Source organism: Notamacropus eugenii, chromosome 6 (genome assembly GCF_028372415.1).
Source record: "Notamacropus eugenii isolate mMacEug1 chromosome 6, mMacEug1.pri_v2, whole genome shotgun sequence".
Taxonomy (NCBI): domain Eukaryota; kingdom Metazoa; phylum Chordata; class Mammalia; order Diprotodontia; family Macropodidae; genus Notamacropus; species Notamacropus eugenii.
Window position 1 is genome coordinate 79977013 of NC_092877.1, and position 19352 is coordinate 79996364.

Consider the following 19352-nt stretch of genomic DNA (forward strand, 5'->3'; position numbering starts at 1 on the left):
TAGGTTAAATGTTAGGCTTTTCCTGGCATTTCCTTTCTCATTGATTAGAACTTAGTTTTCATTTCACTTATTAGTTCAGCCTTATTGATCAGTAGTTCCCTTACTGTTCATTCTGTCTCTTCAAAGAAGAAATCATTGGCAAGAGGGGTTTTTTTTTGATCAACTGTTTTGCTTTTCAGCAAAAAGAGGTCTCTGCAGTGTGGATATTTGAAATGCCTCATCACCACAACTGGAGGCTTCCTTTGTGCTGGTTTCATTAATGTTTCAGAATTAAAAAAAAAAGTCAAGAATCTCAATGTATGACAAGACAAACTCACAGGAATCCAGAATAATTTCATAGTGAGATTCCAGATCCTTTCTTCTTCCCTCCCTCCCTCTTTCCCTTCTTCCCTCCCTTCTTGCCTTTCTTCTCTCTCTCATTCCTTTCCTTTCTTCCTCCCTTGTCCCCTTCCTCCTTCCCTCTCTCCCTCCCTCCCTTCCTTCCTTCCTTCCTTCCTTCCTTCCTTCCTTCCTTCCTTCCTTCCTTCCTTCCTTCCTTCCTTCCTTCCTTCCTTCCTTTCTTCCTCTTATGCAGATTAGTAATTCCTATTTACTTTATACACTTAGAGTGTTCTACTTTTGTGGGGACTGAATAGCTGTATCTGTGATTTCTATGGTCTAGGGAACTCCCAATATGGATATTGCTTCTGTGGATGTAGCTGTGGGGCCACTATGCAGCATATGATTTTAGAGTTGTCTGGGGCACTGGGAGAGTGAGTGACCAGTTCGTTGTCACACAGCTAGCATGTATCAGAGGCAGGATTTGAACCCAATCTTCCTGATCCTCAGGTTGGTAGACTGAACCCATTATACCCCATTGACTCAGAGAAAGGTCTATATTATCTGTAATCAAAATGACTGTACTTCTTCCAGTTCACTCCCTCCTTTTTCCCTTTTCCTTTAGCTCTGCTTTTCTACAGTTTCACTGGGGCCATCACCTCCTCACATTCACCCTTTTGTCCATGCATAGCATTTGGTATATTGAACTATGAGCAGGATCAAGTCTGTCAGGCAAGTTTCTGAGTTATTATCATAGTGACTGAACATAAAGTACCTTTCTAAATGCTTGGGAAATTTTAAAACTGACCCTTTCCTCTGATCCCCATCAGGGTGGGATCAGCTAGGCTCACTTGCTGAAAGGTCTCCCCCGGCCTTCTTAGACTTCTCCTTACAAGCTGTAATTGGCAAGGACAGGTGCACTTAACAGGAACTCTGTAAGAAATGGAACTGGGGAAGCCAAGGCAGCAAAGTTGTGATTGCTGGTTGAAGGCGGCTCCTGGGTAAATTGATTTTATACCTGGCAATTTTCTAGTTCTCTACTTCAAAAAATAATAAAAAAATCTATTGAATTACTGAAATTCCATGGTAGCAATCAAGGTTTGATAAAAACTATTTTTGAAAACATTCAGTTAACATTCACTGACACATTTCTTCAAAAACATAACAATATTACAACCTTTTTTATGCATTAAACCCAAGTTTAATTCTATGGAACTTTTTTTTTCTTTTTCAAATATGGATTGATGTAGACAGATCTGCTTGGGTTGTTCATTGACTAGACAGCAGGCAGATTGATGCCAGTGATAAAATGTAAGAATAAAAGGGAATTTCTTTTGGTCATAAAGAACCTTTTACATGAGTCTCTTGAGAAACCAGCCAAGACCTGTACCTGGAATCTAAATCAGGGTCCTCAGTCAATACCCCATCAAATAAGTGTTGAGGGAGAGAAGGGACAAGGTCTCCCTAGCCCCTCAGTAAGGTACTTTAGAGACTGCCTCAACACTGATGCTAATGTGGAAAAAGAGAGTGACGAGTTCCACGTGGATTAGATTTAATCACCCCTAGTGCTAGGAGACAAGAATGGATTTTTCCAAAGTTTTCAGGAAGCTACTTGTAGGAGAAGAAATCAAATATCATTGGTGTGGGGAAGCACAGGAAGATTTAGTAGAAGCATAAACACCTTGACACTGTACCTCTGTGCTCTTATCACCTTCCTTGGTTTATGGCATGACCTACTATGTTCTTTCCTTATTTATTCCCCGCCCCCCTGTTTCTGGATTTTTTTTTCAAATAATTTTTTTTTTCAAAGTAAAGTTGAGTATACTTCCTTCATGGCCTTTGTGAATTACATATGGTTCCTGGACTTCAGGGTCTTTTATGAAGTTTTCTGCCGAGAGCTAAAGCATCTGGATGAGGACACATATATTAGCTGCTATGACCCATTCAAAGATCCCTACCTTAAATCATACTGTAAGCCTCTCAAGGCAATAAAAGTTCAAAAAGCATATAACACTTGAAAGGGACAAAGGCTAGGATGTCCAGAGGAGGTTTCACAAGTGAGAATTATGTGCTTATATCATGGAAGGTATTTATCTCCACTGAAACCTTAATCATAGGATCATGGACTTAGTAGCGGAAGGGACTTTTGAGATCGCCTAGTTTGATAGGAGTGAGGAAATCAAGACCAACACAGTTTAAATGAGTCACCCCGTATCAAACAGGTCAGTAGTAATAGAGGTGTCCTCTGCCTCCAGTATTCTTCACTCGAAGGCCAGGTCACCTAGACTTTCATCCTCTAATCCCAAGGCAACTCCAACCACTTCAGCTTCTTCCTGTCTTTAGAAACCATTTCTTGGAGCAATGCTTTATCAGATCCTTCTGGAAAAAAAATAAGCAAATTTCTGATGCAGATCAGGTACATGAACTTGGAAAATAGGAATTGCCACAGCTGGGAGTCATCTTTCATTCCTCCGCATGAAGAGAGCATTCCGTGGTTTTTATGTTACGCTTTCACATTCTTCCTTGCAGAGAGTAATCCATAAATATCTGACTGAAGTTTTATTGAACAATCATGTCAGTCCAGCGGTTACTGTAAGTTATTTGTCTTTGGACAGGCACCTCAGAGCCAACATTTAGAAGTCAAACTTCCCTGCTTTAGCATTCTGGCATTCAAGGGGAAATCAAAGAATCACAAATATATAGAGCTAGAAGCAACCGTAGACATCATTCGGTCCAACTGTTCTCATTTGCATAGAAGGAGAAAGTCGGGTCCAGGGAGGTGAAGTCCTTTGCCGAAGGTCATAAAGACAGAGAAGCAGGATTTGAATCCAGTTTTCTGACCCCACACCTAGCATTCTTTCCATTATCTTACTCCCTGGCAGGGTGATGGCTTATTTTTTTCATACATTTAGTAGTCTTGCCTCTCTTTTGTATTTTGTGTTCCATAAACTCAGGACCTTACTATTTGTTACTATAGTGGGTAAATGGATAGTTTGGTTATTTTGCCTTTGTGTCATGTCCATTGTACGGGTAACCATCCTTTTATACCCTTTGTATCTATCAATTCTCCCACCAATACAGAATTAATAGAATGTTAATCATCTTAAAGTACTTCTTCATTCTAAGCTCATTTCACCCTATCCTGAACTTGATCCTTAAAAGAATGTGATATTAAAAATACATTAGCCTCTACTTCTAAGTCCTTTTTTGCAAACTGATTAATTGTAGTATAATTCAGATAGATCTGTTATTGATTTTTGGGCTTCTGGGTTGGTACTAGCAGTTAATATTATTATGTCACCATAACCTTAAATGACATTGGACCAGCTGTTCCATCTCTATATCCTTTGCTCCTCCCACTGTGGGAAAGCTATGATAGCCAAGCTCTACCTCTTACTGTCCTCACCTGAACTTCATCCGACCCTTAGGTGTTGTACAGATAATAACAGTGTTGTATTGCAAAGGGTTTTTATTTCTATTAACTTACTTGAATCTCATTCTAACACTTGGAAGTAGGTAATGTTGCTGCTGTTATTCCCATTGTACACATGAGAAAACTGAGACTCAGAGAAATGAAATGACTTGCCCATGGTTTCACAGCTAGTGTCAGTGACCTTCAGACCCCCACACTTTACCCTGCTGTCTCTTGGATGTGAAACTGCTCTGAGTTCATCATAATAAAGGAGTTAGAGAAGTGTTTGCATTTTCTTCTTGCTGACTTCATGAATGGGCTCTATGAAAGCACAAAGTTGGATGAAATAACATTATGGAGAAAGCAGTTTTTAAAGAACAGAAATATAGATGTTATAAATAAGTGATTGACGTGGAAAGTGGGGTTTTTGTCACTTTAGAAGAGTCTTTGGTTTTAAAATGAGTTAAGTTAGTGGAAAATGACAGTGACATGGGACACCTTGATGCTGAGTATGTCCACCTGAATCAATAATTTTAGCTTTTTGGTGTCCTTTCCTCACCAGTTAAATGAGGGATGTGGGTAAGATGATCCTCGGTCTCCCCTCCAGCTCTAGAATGTAAGTGTTAGAGAGCAAAATGAGGCTAACTGAGCAGCCATCTCTGAGAAAGTCCATTCCAAATTCTGATATCACATCACCTGAGGCCCAAGTTCCTTTTTTATTTATTTCTCAGCACAGTGAAGAGTTCTTACTGATTTTAAAAGGGAGTCACAGCATTCTGACATATCATGCTGAGGGCTTATGAAAGAATCTTGCTTCCTCAATGCCCCCTATACATAGATAATGACTATAATTATATGAAAATAATAGCTAAAATTTATATAGCTCTTTAAGGTTTGCAAAGCACTTTGCATAGATTTTTCTTTTTCATTTGATTATATAAAAAGGCAAAGGAGAGAAAATTAGGGGTACAACCAGTAGTGTGCTGGAGCCAGCTTGTATTAACTGATAATTACATTTTCAGTGTGAGCATTTATCCCTCAGAAATCTGCAAATGCTACCAGTAAGGACTTGATGTTTTTGCGCTCTTAATTGTCTAGACTTAAGAAATTGATGGAGAAAATGTTAATTATGCAGATTAAGCTTAAAAATGTGTCCCACATACATTTTTTCTCAGAGAGCTGGTTGTTAAAGATTTACTAGCACATTCCTGGGTACAACCAAAGAGCCCCAAAAGCTTTTCAAACAATGAAAAGGAAAGGAACAAGTTAAAAAAAGTGTCACGATGAACGAATATTATGGATCAAAATTTCATACAGAGAAATAATAAACGTACTAAATTCAGATTGACAACAGATTCAAAATGAAATTGGACCTAGCGTGACTCATCACTTTGGATATAGACCATCTGGGGACAGCTCTAGCTCACAGAGTGTGACTCCCCAAACTAGCTCAGGTTAAGGTGCTTAGTGAGTTCATAGCTTCTCAAAATAATAGCTCCCAAGCTCTTAGCGGTATAACTGTTTTTGACTTGTCCACTAAAAGATGAAATTAATTCAAAGCAAATCCTTTAATGAAATAGCAGAGTGGGAAAAATAGCAATAAATACTCTTGCCATAAATTTGGGAATATTCTCCCATAAGTATATATACCTTTGTGTATACTAAGGAACATGTGTGGCATAGACTTGATGGAAAACACATAGGGAACCTGTATGGCTCAGGAAACATTTGTGGCACATGTGTAGAAGAGTACCACATATACCTCATTTGATGAGTCAGTTATGGCTTCTGGTGATGTCACAGTCTTTCTCCCAATAACACTATTCCTTATTGTTTTGCAAGGTGTTAAATCTTTAGCAGGGATTGGCCTCTTGTGGCTGTTGCTTGAAAGTGTTCTCTGCTGGTCCCAAGGTTGTTGCATCTGCTGCCATTGAGCATGGAGTTTTTGCAAGCTTTTAGGTCCTGGCTTCAGTAGGAGTCCTCAGTTGAGCTGCTACCAAGAGAAAGAATGGATCCTGACATCTCTCTTTAATTTTGAATACCAGAGGTCTAAACAATAGATCTTTTAGGGAGATAGAACTCTCATGCATCCCTTTTGGGAAAGAAAGAAAAATCCAAAGTAGTTTGACTTTTCCTTCTCCTTTAAGAGAGTCTATCAATTGTCAGAACCTTGGCTATAATAGACTTTTTCTTTCCAAAAGGAAGACAAAGTCAGGAGCCAAGCTTGTTAGAAGACAGAAGTATCAACCAACGAATGTTACCTACAGAGGTGAACTCTCTTTTTTAAACCTCTGCTCCCTGCTTATTATATGGTCAATAGCCTCCCTATGAAGTTTCTGTCTTATTTAGGGTCCAGAAATCTGTAATTCTCTGATGACATACAATAAGCAAACAAATGCTTAATATGTACCAAGAACTGTTCTAATCAGTGGGAAGATTGTGTTTGTCCTTTGTTCTCAAAGACGACCATGACATCAAGATGATGACATGACTTGGAGTTGACTTTGATTTGAGTGAGGGAGAGCTGTGCAAGGTCACAAATCTCACTTTCTTCTCCTGAGCCATCTGGGTCCAGGGGCATGATATTCATCAGGATGACTGGAGATGGCCCAGGATACAATGTATGACCCTGGTCATTTTAAGCTAAGGTCTTATTAGATTCTTACTTTGAGTGAGATACACTCATTCAGTGAATCAGATGACCTATTCTTTTAATAAAGAAAAAAATAGCAAAAACATCAAACTGGGAGGGGAAGACCCTCAGGGTTCCTGGGTAAAAGAGAAACAGTTAGTATTTTGTATTTACATTCACTCTGTGTGAAGTGGGCAGGGACCTATTGTCCAATCTATGAGCTCCAGAGTGAATTGGGCTTGAGCAAGAAATCTAACCAGTAAACCCAAAGTAAAAAAGAAAGGCAACTTTTTACTACGGAAGTGTGCCTTCCACTGGGTAGAGTACCCCAGGTAAGGGAAGAGAGGAGAGAAGAGCTGCAACTCACTCACAGGTTATGTTGGTCCTTCATTCTTGAAGAGAATCATGACATCAAGACTATGACATGACTTGCACTTGACGTTGAGCAGCCTCACTTTCACCTCCAGAGCTGTCTGAACCCAGTGACTTGATATTCATCAGGAAGACTAGAGATGGCCCAGGATGCAATGTATGATCCTTGCCATTTTAGGGTAAGGTTTCATCAGATTCTCACTTTGAGTGAACAAATATAGGTAAAAGAAAGACAATTCTTACACTCAAGGGCTTTACATTCTAATGGGAGAAGAAAATATGCAAAAGACAGCTGAAAAGTGTGTGTATTTGGGGAGATGATGAGGAAGAGGGAATGTATGGGCCTATTTAGGGTCATGGTGTTGAAGCATAGCTGGGAGAGGAATGAAGGTTGAAGAATGGCCAGCCAAGGCCCAGTCCTAAAATGGAGGCCTCTGGGAGACCACACCAAGGAGACAAGGCATGGCAGAGGTGTGTTACACTGTGAAAAGGCTGGAGAAGTGGATGAAGGTTTTAGTGTGAAGAGACCCCAGGCATTGAGAGAAGTTCTAGGGTAAGACTCCAGGTGAATCTGAAAAATCAGAAGGACAGCTGGGAGGGAAATGAAGATTAAATGAAATGAAGGATGAGTGGCCTGGATCCTTCAAAATTGAGGCCCCAAGAAAAATTCACCGACCCCTTGCTTAGTATCTTACTCATTCAGCATCATCTTAGAGACTTCCTCTCTGAAAACTTTCAAAGGTTCTTTTGGTCTAAGTGCCCTCAGTTTCTTACCCACAAGATTCTTCTAGTTTTGTATCTGACAGCCTGGCCAATGGGAGCCCTACTATTAGAGCATAGTGTTCTGCCTATCTCTAGCCCACATGAAACTCCAAAAGCGCGTTGGCTTCCTGAAGGATGTGAATTGTAATGAAAGGGTCCTACTCTGATTCAAAGCATATTCAGGTATTCTGAATGTTTCCAGTCCTTTCACCACTGTTTAGAAGTATTTTTTGATTGGCTGCTGAACCTCAAATAAGAATGTATTCAAAAGTCACTAGCTGGCCGGATATTTTCTCTTTCTAGGCTGGCTGCATTATAGTGAGACAGACATAGCGTAAGCTTCCGGATAGGGAAAGGATTTAGGTCTTCTACATTTGGGGCCAACATGTGATGTGTGAATGTAGGCCTTTTGTCTTTGCTTTTTTGTAACTGTTCTTTTTTCCTTTAAGATGAAAAAATATTAGACACAGTTGTTACCTTGTGCACTTCGAAAGATAGTGCTGAGAGCCCCCCTGAACTTGTCTTCTTGAGTTGCCATATTATGCAGAAACACTGGATCCAGAGTATTCAGCAGGCCCTGAATGTGTCAAGGACAGAAGCTGTCCACATCTAACCCTCAACCATGAACCAACATAATTTGTTGTTTGCACCCCAAGCTGGACTGTGTGTCCTTGGGAATCAAGATAAGTACCAGTCAGTCTGCACCAGACTGGAAGCCTGCTTGTGCAGCTGGGGCCCTTGTGGATAAGCAGACCGCCTATCTGCATAGTCTAGCAGATTCCAAGGGAAAAGAACACTGCTTTTGCCCTCTTGCTTATTCGTGTTTCCCCCTCCCTTTCTTTCCTCTTTCTCCTTCCCTTCTGGAGAAGGTTAATTCTTCTCCCACCCCTGCTGCTCTTTCCCTCCTCCCATGCTACTCCCCTTTGGGAGGGGATTGCTGTTCACTCCTCCCCACTTTGTTGCAATTTCAGAAATATATAAGCTTCTGTTTAGATTGTGAACTATTTGTACCCAAATAGGAGTTCCTCATGCACATTTGTTTCTTTTGTAATAAATCCAGTTATAGCATATGTCTCATGGACTTGATTATACATACATACACATACATTATATATACACACATATATGTGTATGTATATATGTATGTATGTGTATATGTGTATGTATATGGGCATGCACACATATAACATATACATACATGTATACATATATAAATATATGTAAACAAATTTCCTTTAGCAGTAGGAAGAACAAAACACCACAAATTCAATAATGGGAGTCCAGCCCAGAGTTGCTACCAGCTAAGAGGAGCAGGTGCCAGGTTTGGAGTAGTAGGCAAATGCTATGGTTGTGCTGAATTTAGAAATGAGCTTGGTGTGGCAAATGCTTATTAGACAGCATTAAGTTTGAGTCTACTTTCCCTAGGGAAACATGTAGTGTTAGGAAGAATATGCCCTCAAGTGTTGGGAGGAAATGTTTCTACTGTACTTCTATTGAGAAGTTTATAGCTTTTCAATACTTATCCCTTTGTAAAAGCTAGTGGATATAAATTGGTTAAGTGATACTGGGGTACTAAGCACTGGGATTTGATATTGGAGACAGCACACCAGAATGAGGACTTGAGCCAGTTATATTAGAGAAAGTCACCCCTGACTTCTCAGGGGCATTTCTTTCTGAGGGGAAGATGAAACCTTGCTTGGCCTGGGGGTGGTCTGTCTTAGTGCAGCGATTTGGGATGAGGGATCTTCAGAGCATATCTGGTCTATACATGAAAATAGATGGGAAGGGGGAAAGGCAAAAAATAAAACTAGAGCTGTTTTAGGAATTATCCTCCATATCAGTGACATTTATCTATATTGTTATCTACATACCATGTGATATGTAGCTCTATGTGTTTATACATATTATGTGTTATATGTAGTTACATGTAGATCTATATGTATGTATATATAACATATATGTATATATAATCTGTATCTACACTGACATTTATTGATACACACACACATATATATGTATATATATGCATATGTATATGTTCATCCTCCAATCTTTCCAGGTTTTGAGCCCTCTCTGACTTCTGTTACTCCCAAATACAGATAATAAGTACTTGAAGGAAGCTGAAAATCTCATATTGTCAAAGAAAGATTTGGAATCCGCAATGAGAACACTATTATCAATAAAAAAGGAATTAATAATAAATGGAACATGGAGAAAGCAGTGGCAAATTTGAATAAAGACATGAAATCAATGGGGATACTGGAAGGCAAATCAGCAGAATGGACAGAATGTTCAGCAAAACAAGATCAAAAGAAAACTCAGTGAAAAGGTTGGAAGGATTTGTAAGAACAGATGATGTAACTTGAAGACAAAGCTCAGAGACAGAATTTAGGAGTTATCACTTTAGCTAGAAAATGTGAAGAAAGAATCTATTATTTTTTTGAGAAATAGATCAAAAAATTTCCTAGAATTACTAAGATCAAAGCAAAGACTATAGATTGATGGACATCTCCAGATGATAGCCCCCTGGAGACAGGGACTACCAGATCAAGTGCACTCAAACACATTATCATCCAACTCCTCAACCTTTTCTTTGTCCTCACTGCAATTTTCAATTCCTCTCTCCCTTCTAATTCTACCTTTCCATCATTGCTGCTTTGACCTTACTTTCCCCTCTTTACAGATTTGACCCTGGAGTTAACCAATTTAACTATGCATTGTCCTTCTCTTTTGACTTTTTTGCCTCCTTATCTTTGCCATTCATGCCCTACCGATCCTTATCCCTAGATCATTCCCATGATTTACCTTCTCTGCTCGTACTCCTATGCAGCTGATAGACCCTAGGGATGGCTGAACATCCATTCCCCCTGAGTCTACTGAAAATTCATGTTAATATCAACTGCAGCCTTCCTGCTGCTTGACAGTTTTTTTAGTTCTCTGTTACACTTTTCCTTTAATCTACTCTTTTGAGGAAGAGGTAGCTTTTCTCATTGCTAAGGCCAACAACGCCTTTTAAAAATAGTTCTCTGCCTTTTGGTCAGCCCTCCCTGACTTCTGCTATTCCTAAAGACAAAAGTAATGAGCAGTTGAGCTTAGATATTTTACAGGAGAATTTCGCTCAGCCTTTAGAGTCTTTGTATCTACATTGGCATTTAATTTCTCTTTTTTTTGCATGAAAGTCTGGTAGATATTGGGATGTATAATTTTATTTCCTAATCTCACATTTGTTTGGTTTTGCATTAAACAATGCTAACTCTAATAAAAGCTGTCCATTTTCTGACTGTGCTGTTTTATGTAAAATCAGTTGAACTGTGATAAGTAGTATAATTCACATGCAATTTTTTCTTACCATTTCACCTTACCTGCTACAGTCCTTAACCAGCATCCTTTGCAATATGTTCTGGACTTGGCATTTAAATTATTTTCATCATATAACTCATTTCCCTGAGAACATAGTACAGAGAGGAGGATGGAAGGAATTCCATGTAGGGTTCTGCACTTTTACATTATAATCAAAGAGAAATATGTAGATTCTATGGAACCAAAACCAATTCTGAAAATATTCTGTCCTAATAGGAAAAAATCATCCTGGGAATAAAATGTACATTTCCATTCTCAAGTTAATCATAATCACTGAGAAACATTGACCTTATCACAATTTCTCCATTCCCATTTTGTATTACATCTTTCCTATATTCACTAATTTCAGTTTGAAATATTCTTTTCACCAAAGATAGAAAATCCATTTTCCCTTGAAATGTTCCCCCTCAATATTGTGGTACAATTGCTGTAGGCACTGACTGAGTTGTGCTTTTACTGAAGTATTCACAAGAAGAATTTAGAACTCAGAACCTGATGTAGTATAAATAATGAAGCTAGTTTGAAGGTAGGTAGGTGTTTTAAGATCTAACAAAGACCTTGAAACAAAGCTTTTGACTTTCTTTTCATTTGTAATGAGTACTTTTGAATACTTAAGGCAGATGGTTAAAAACTATGAGTTACTAAAATGTCTTCATGTGAAGGACTCTAAGTACTTTTCAAAAATTATTGTGTCCACCTGTATGCTATTCAGACAAATTGGATGGATGGCAGTTAGCATAATCCATGCTGACCAATGGAGAACTTGGGTCATATCCACACTCATCTGCCAACCCAAGACTTTTTTAGCCAATTCATAATTTTTACTAAATGGGATGTATAAATACACACACACACACCATACACAAAAAAATTAAATACAGGGTAGTGTGAAATTGAGAACCCTAGCAGCTGGGTGGATAGAGAAAGGCATCATGAGGAAGATGGTGCTTGAGTGCCATCTTAAAGAAAATGAAGGATTTGATAATGTAAGGAGAAACTGCATTCCAAGCATGGGAAATGGCTAGTGAGGAGAGAAAGAAGATGCAAGGAGTATAATGTATTATGTCTGAAATCTTGGACTAGGCCAATATCCCAGACCTGGAAAGAAAGAACAAAACCTTTACAAACCACCATCCTCATGTTCACTTCTAAACCAGTATCAGGTACAATAGCTAATTCATGAGTGTTAAAATGTTTGTCCAGTTTAACATTGTTCCCACCAGTGTGACAGAAAGTTCTCAGAACAGCTGTATCTGCTTAATTTACTTTGTGCCAGTATTCCTAGGAGAACACCAAGTTCATGAGGGCAGATGAATGTTTTTGAATGATGACGGAGATCACATGTCCCTAGACTATTTAAGTCATGGTGTAAATTGTCAAGGGTAGCTGTCCTGGACAAGGGTGATGGAGAGGCAACAAGATGATCCTGGGGTCTAGGCTTGCTTTTGTTCCTTAAAAGTTTCTTATGTCTTCACCAGTTTTACATAATGTGTAATAAATTTAATCAAGTTGGTTCCTTCTTCTTCCCTTAGTTCCCTTTCTGGATAGATCAAAGCCAAGGTATTTTAGTTGGCTAACAATTTTTTAATTAAGCACCTACTATGTATCAAATGCTGTGCTAAGTACCAGGGATCTGAAGAAAGGCAAAAGCACTGCTCTTCCCTTAAGGAATTCATATTATAGTGGAGGAGACAACATGCAACTAATTATGCAATACAAAATATAGATAAAAAGGAGAGAGAGAAAGCACTAGCGCAAGAGTGGAGCTGGTGGTGGTGCTGGGGGAGAACTGAGTTGGACACACTAGGAAAGGACTTGAACTGTCATTAGGATTGGAACTCAGTCTTAAAGGAAAGCAGGAATATTCACTGATACAAGTGATGAGAAAGCATTCTATGCATGGTGGACAGCCAGTGCAAAGTGATAGAATGGGGATAGGACCAGGGTCACTGTATCATAGAATGCATGAAGACGAACAAGGTTTAAAAAGATCAGAAAGATAGAAAGGGGCCAGGTGGCTTGTGAAGGTCTTAAAATTCCCAATCAAGGTCTTTATAGTTGAGAAATGATTGAGGTATATATCTGAGACTTTAAAGAGTCTCTAGTGTGATCACAGATCATGTTCTGGAAAGGACCAAGCTTCAGGCTCTAAGCAGTCTCAAGGGTCCCAATTCCCCATGTATTGGTTAAACTTCCACTGCACTTTAACTGAGCTTATTAATCTGGAAATGATGATGGAAGTTAAATACCAGGAAGGGAAAAATGCTCTTAAGGGAATAGTTTTATACTATGCCCAAGCATATCCACGACCACCTGCATCAATTTAAAAACAGATTTACCGACACAGGAAGAATTTTCTGCAAGTGTTTCTGTTCGTCATGCTTGTTTACCTCAGCTGGAAAATTACTGTAGAGCACATTTTAAAGGGTGCCTTTCCTTCAGTCATTACTGCATGCTAATTATTAGCTCCTTTTGTTTGAAAGTTGAGACTAAGTTGTTAAGTTTTTATTTCAAGATCAACTCTCAAAGCTCTGCCTCTCCATCTAAGAAAAAAGAGTCTGGAGTTATCAGAAATAGCTTGGGCACATCTGGATGGGTTGCTGTAATTGGACCCAGTCTCCATTTGAGGTCAAGGTAATGTCTTGTCCATTGTATTGCTACCTCCTTGGGACATACTCATATGAGGAGGGGACAGCTGAAATGCAACATCCTAAATCGGGAATAAAAAAACTACCAAGACCCATTCTCTCCTCTGTTAACTAAACCTTCACTGAATGAACTCAGGTGACTTTCTAGTGGGTCCAGTTCTTTCAAAGTCATCAAGGTGATGTAAGATCCTAGACTCTTTCCTTTGAGGATAGATTTGCATTCTCTTAGTGACTCAGTTTCTGGTGTTCTACAAAAGATGAAGAAGTCCCCTGAGATGCCACAAAGAGGTCATCTGTTTTTGGTCACAAGAAGAGAGTGAATTTCTGGTGATTGGAAACTTCCTGATAAGGCACTGGGAAGAGGGTTACCAGAATACTGAGGTTGATTTGAAACTATGCAAGTAACAATAATTTAAAGGAATTGGGAATATTTATATTGGAGAAGAGAAAACTTAAGAAGGGCATTGCAGTTGCCTTCAAATACTTGAAAGGTTGACATGGGAGAGAAGAATCATAATTGGTTGAGTTGGCCCCTAAAAACAAAACTAAAAGTGATGATTGGAAATAGCAGAGAAGTGAATTTCAGATTTATATGTGAAAAAAAACAAGCAACCTCCTGATAATCGCTGTCTAAAAGTAGATTAAGTTGTCTCAGCTGGTGGGTTTCACAGGGTTTTAGAAAAAGGCTTTCTAGGGGCATTTCCAGCAGTGTGACCACAGGTGAGTCTTCTCTCAGTACCCAGACAGCTCTCTGAGATTGCTTTAAGTTATGGAACACTTGTTGATAGGCAGTGGTAGAGAGTTTCTATACTGGGAACTCGTTATACCAATAAAATCATAGGAACAGTGCAAAGCCCAAAACAATGAAATGATGAGTCAACGTGTTTCCAAGCAACACGAATGCGACTGAATCTATGTAGCACAAATTTGTAATGGACAAAATCAATTTTGTGACTTTCATCACTAACAGCTGACAGCCTACGAGTAGAAAAAGCAGATGGTAGCTGTCTTCCCTGGGTTGATGCTCATGAGGGCAGGGATGGCAAAAGGTCATGGCTTCATTTTTATACTTTTAAGAAAAGGTAAACAGGGGGAGTCAGTCTTGGAGAAGGGCAAACAAACCATTTTTTAACAAAGGTAATTGTTAGGATAGTACTTGTGACTTCAATTCCTGGGAATACTTTACAATGGATCGTTAAAGTTAGTGAACTTTGAGAAAAAGAAGTAATGACTACAAAGGACTACCATGACTCCATTAAGAACAAATCAAGCTTAATTAGCTTTATTCCATTTATTTATCTATTTATTCATGCATTTATTTATTTACATATGAGTTCATTTATTCATTCATTCATTCATTCATTCATTCATTCATTCATTCATTCATTTGGTTTTGGCAGAGCTATTCATCCAGGCATTTCCTGTACCAGCAAAACTAAAAGTCCAGTATTCTATAAACATAGTTCATCTAGATTTTAGCAAACCATTTGATAAATAAAGTTGCATGCTATTTTTATGGAGAAGATTGATAAATATAGACCATATTATGCAATTGGATGGAAAATTTGGTTCAATATCTCAGCTCCAAGAGGAGTCATTCATAATTCAATATTTACTTGGCAGTAGGTCTACAATGGAGTGCTCCAGGGATCTGTAGTTGGCTCTGTGTTGTTTAATAATTTTATCAGTGTTTTGTATAGGGGCATAGATAGCGTACTCATAATTTTACAAATGATATAAAATTGAGAGGTATAGCTAACAATGGATGACAGAGACAGGATCCAAAAAATCTTGTTAGACTGGACTCTTAATTCTAGAAAATTAGGCTAAATCTAATGAGATGAAATGATTTGCTCTGTTGAGTCTCCAAAGGTAGAACCAGGAGTAATAGGTAGAAGTTGCAAAGAGACAAATTTAAACTTGATGTCAGAAAAGAGCTCCAAAACCCAAAGCTCCAAGTCTCCTTCAATTGTTAATAATCTTCACCTCCTATCAGACTACACATAACACTTTTTGTTTACAAGCATTATTTGTACTATAGCTGTTTTTATATGTGTGATGCCTGATAGATTATAAAATCTATGAGGGTAGGGATTGTTTTATGCTTTCTACATTTTATTGACGTTTCAAAAATTGATTTTGTTCTTATATCACAATATTTTCTGACTATATCCTCCTCACTCTCTATGAGTTTTCTCTTCAAATGAAACAAAAAAAGTTACACAAAGTCAATAGACCGATCAACCATATCTGGCAAGACACGCACCATTCTACAACCATGGGACCATTCTTTAGCTTTAACAATACTTGCCATACTGTAGGCATTTAATAAATGTTTGTCCAATTCAAAATGACTACTTAACTCTGCTACAAGACATGATGAGAACATATAATAATAAAGAGACAGAATTCTGATATTTTTGAGATTGCCCTGTTGCAATCAGGGAAGACTTCATTGGAAAGATGGCATTGGGCTTTGAAGAATGGTGGGAATGGAGAGTATGAGTGGAGGGCATTCCAGGTTGAGGGCAAAGGTATGGAGGTGGAGAAGAGCAGGCTTTGATCCGAATTATAACAAGTAGATGGTCTCTAAGTTATTTTCTAGCTAGAGTCTAAGATAAATATTGGGGCAGGTTATTGGGGGAAGCTATGGAGTTGTTTAATACTGAGAAGGATTTAAAGGTGACCCTGACTGACAGCTGGGACAGACTATATGACCTCTGCAGGTCCCTATTCTCCTGAAGAGTCTACCTTTCTAGGAATGGAAGAAACCCTGGAGAGCAATGCCTGTTACAAGAAACTACTCATTTCACTGAGCGTTGTTATCCCAGCAACCAATGGCTGAATGATGGCATACATAATAAGGACTCTCAGGGGCATCTTGAAAAATATAAGTAAAATCTTAAAGGTCAGAGAGTTTTATCCATTAAGTGTGATCTCCTGCAGATGAGCAAGTCTACTTACACATGCTGCTCATATTTTATCTACAGTTAAGGACCTATTAGCATTTCCATTTGTTAGTATTTGTTTTTCTTCTTCCTGGAACATCAGTGGGGTCTTGTGAGTGTGTGTGTGTGTGTGTGTGTGTGTGTGTGTGTGTGTGTGTATGTATGAGAGACAGGATTTTTTTCCCTGCTCTAGGAATATTAGGATACTACACTAATGGTTTAAAATACAGTAATTGATTACTTCTCAGTTCACTATGGTTCATTAAATAATTTCGTCAAGGTTAAGGGAATGGACCAAAGGAAGAAAGATATGTCTTTGACACTTTTCTATATTGCAGTTTGGAAATACCTTTACATTTATTTTGGTAATGTCTTAATGGCGGAAACAAATTATTCTGTGTATCCTGGCTGAATTATTGCTAATGTACAGGTTACATATAAACTTATAAATGGGTTGTGCTTCAGGAGTTTGTTTGTCAGTTTATATACCTGTCTTCCCCAGCCTTAAAAAAAAGCTCATTAGTTTCATCCTTTCAAACTATCATCCTGCCTCTCTCACCCCTTCCTCCTAGGAAAACCTGTGGACACTGATTGCCTTCACTTTCTCCCTATTGTTCCATATTCTTCTGCTTCCTATACTCTGCTATCTACTTTCTGCACAGCTAAACTGGCCTTCTCTTTGTTTCTCATGCATAGCCTTCTATTTCTTTTCTCTGTGTCTTTGCACTAGTAGTTCCCTATATTCATATTTTTCTTCCTCCTCCTCATTTTTTGGAATCCCTTCATTGCCTTCAATACAAAGGTAAAGTTTTGTTGAATCATTTCAGTCACGTCTGACTCTTCATGACCCTATTTGAGGTTTTCTTGGCAGAAATATTGGGGTGGTTTGCCATTTCCTTCTCCAGCTCGTTTTCCAGATGACGAAACTGAGCAAACAGGGTTAAGTGACTTACCCAGGGTCACACAGCTAGTCAGTGTCTGAGGCCAGATCTGAACTCAAGAATACATCTTCCTGACTCCAGGCCCAACCTTCTATTCACTGAGTCATCTGACTGCTTAAGTAGCACATTTTAGGTGAGGATTCCCTGACTATTAGAACCCTTCCTCTTTAACTACTTTGTATTTAAATACTTGTATTTATCATGTATATGATTACATATGTATACCTGATAGACTGTAAGTTCCTTAAGGGCAGAGACTCATGTTTATCTTTGACTCTCCAGCACCCAGCAGAGAATCTGGCACATAGTAGAAGGCTTTTAATAAATGATTGTTGATTGATTGACTTGATTGATTGGTCGTTTGGGAATCTAGAATGCATTTTCCTGTAGAAAAAGTGTTACAAACCTAAGTTGTTTCCCAAGTTAGTCCATGGATTTATGTTGGAACATAGCATGTTTACGATGAGAAATAGGCAGATAAGGCTGGGACATTGGGGATCGCTAAATGCAATGGAAACAGAGTAAAAATGAATAACTTTTAAAATCTATCTTAAATGCTGGAGTTTGAGGCAAAACATGTTTGATCAAAAGAAACAGTCAAGACTTTTGTGGAAATTCTGAAAGGAAGAATGTAAAGAGATGGAAAAAGGGCTAAGTAAGGTCAGTAGCCATAAAAGGTAAAACACACATAGTCAATCAACAAACCTTTATTGAGTGCTTATTATGTTCCAGTTTGATTTGGCACACAGTAAGTGACTATTTTATGAAGAACTCACCCAAGGTAAGCATTTACACGGAGGCCAGAAGAAGCAATATGAAGACACTCTCAAAGTCTCTCTGGAGAACTTTGGTATCAATAGTGAGATATGGGAGACACTGGCACAGAACCACTAAGCATGGCACACTCACATTAAAGAAGGCTCTGTGCTCTATGATCAAAGCAGAATTGTAGTAGCTCAAAAGAAACACAGGATGTGCAAATTCTACTGCAATTCTGTTTTGCTCACAGAGTACAAATAGTCCATATTGTGCCTGACCTGTGGTGGAGCCTTCCAAGGCTGTGTTGTATTGGTCTGATCAGCCACAGGTGGACACACTTTACCTTGACCCCAGTATTATGATATCATTTTGGTCCTCTTTGAGGATGAAGGACAAACAATGCCATTATGTGCCAGGCATTGTGCTAAGCCCTGGAGATACAAAGAGAGATAAAGACTCAGTTCCTGATCTCAAAGAGCTCATATTCTAATTGGAGAGAAAACATGCAAATAGCTCTGTACATATAGGACATATACAGTACAAATGGAAGGAATTGGGAGTATAGCAAGAACATGGAAATGGCCTCCTCCAGATGGTAGACTTTGAGTTGTCTTTAGGGAAGCTCAGGCAGCTGAGAGGGAAAGGGCAGGTGGGGAAAACATTCTAGGCCTTGAGACAACCAGTACAAATGCTCAGAATAGAGGGACGGAGTGTCGCATCTGAGAAACAGCAAATAAGCTGGTGTAAACCATAGAGCTCTTGAAGGGGAATGAAGTGTAGGGGCTGGAAACAAGGGGGCACTTTTTAATATTAAAAAAAACCCCACAATTTTAAAGCCAGAAAATATTTCTTTTGGGAAAAGTCAAGCCTTCTTTTAAATAGTGAACTCTCAAATTCTGTGGTAGACAGGTAATGCACTTTGAAGTCTTGCCTAGGATACACGGATACCTTGTCCAAACTGTGCTTCAAGGACATTATAGGTTGATGGCCCCATTCTCTATTATACTTAATTTTACTTTGAAACATATGGCTTTCCTTCTCCTACCACCAGCTTTACATATGATTACTAGCAGTCCCTATAATTAGGTTATTTTAAAACTCATAAATGGAATGTAGAGAGGGTAGTGATCTGTAGAGGGTAGGAGGAGAGAAGCAGGGAGGAAAAATGGGTGGAGTTAAAGAGAGAGCAGGAGGGAGGTG